Source organism: Corvus brachyrhynchos, unplaced genomic scaffold, assembly GCF_000691975.1.
Source record: "Corvus brachyrhynchos isolate BGI_N302 unplaced genomic scaffold, ASM69197v1 scaffold44, whole genome shotgun sequence".
Lineage (NCBI taxonomy): Eukaryota > Metazoa > Chordata > Aves > Passeriformes > Corvidae > Corvus > Corvus brachyrhynchos.
In genome coordinates, this window is record NW_008238359.1 from 2,221,361 (window position 1) to 2,222,336 (window position 976).

The window sequence follows — 976 nt, forward strand, 5'->3', positions numbered from 1 at the left end:
GCAGGCGCCCCGGGGAAATGGAGTTCCTCGTAGGGGATATCGGCTGCCAGCGGGACACGTGGGGATGGGATCCCCACGAATGGGGAGGAGGATCTTCCATGGCTGCGAGAGGGATCCCGTGTTGGGAGACAAGGATTCCCCGTGGCGGGGGGAGGGCTCCTGCTGCCCTCCGGGACCACCTCAGCGGTAGCGCGGTCTGGGGATGGCGTACGGTGGTTCTCAGGGACGTTCAGCCACTGTCCCGTCCTCCTGGGCTTCTCTCACGGACCGTAACCCTTCGACATTCCCCGCTTTTCCTGATAAGGGGTGCAGGACTCGGGTCTGCTCTGCAGGCCTTGCTGACGAATAAAGCTTTTCTCCTGTCTCTCTTTCAGGCTTACGTCCCTCTGTCCTGCCAGCTCCTCTGCCTGGCAGGGGGGCAGCAGCCATCAGGGTCTCCAGCCCTGCAGGGAATGATTTGGCAATACTGATGGGCTGAAAATTGGACATGACCCAGCAATGTGCACTTGTAGCCCAAAAAGCCAATTCTATCCTGGGCTGCATCCAAAGCAATGGGCCCAGCAGGGTGAGGGAGGGGATTCTGCCCCTCTGTTCTTGTGAGACCCCACCCGGAGCACCCAGCTCTGGGGTCCTCAGCACTGGAAACATGGACCTACTGGAGTGAGTACAGAGGAGGCCACAAAGATGATCAGAGAGCTGGAGCACCTTTGCTGTGGAGACGGGCTGAGACAGTTGGGGCTGCTCAGCCTGGAGAAAAGAAGGCTTCTTCCTTACTGCAGCCTTTCCAGACTTTAGGAGGGCTTATAAGAAACACAGAGAAACCTTTAGTGCAAAGATAAGGGACAATGGTTTTAAAATGAAAGAGTGCAGATTTAGGTTGCACATGAGGAAGAAATCCTCTACTGTGAGGGTGGTGAGGCTCTGGCTGAAGCTGCCCAGACAAGCTGTGGCTGCCTCAACTTTAGAAGTGTTCAAG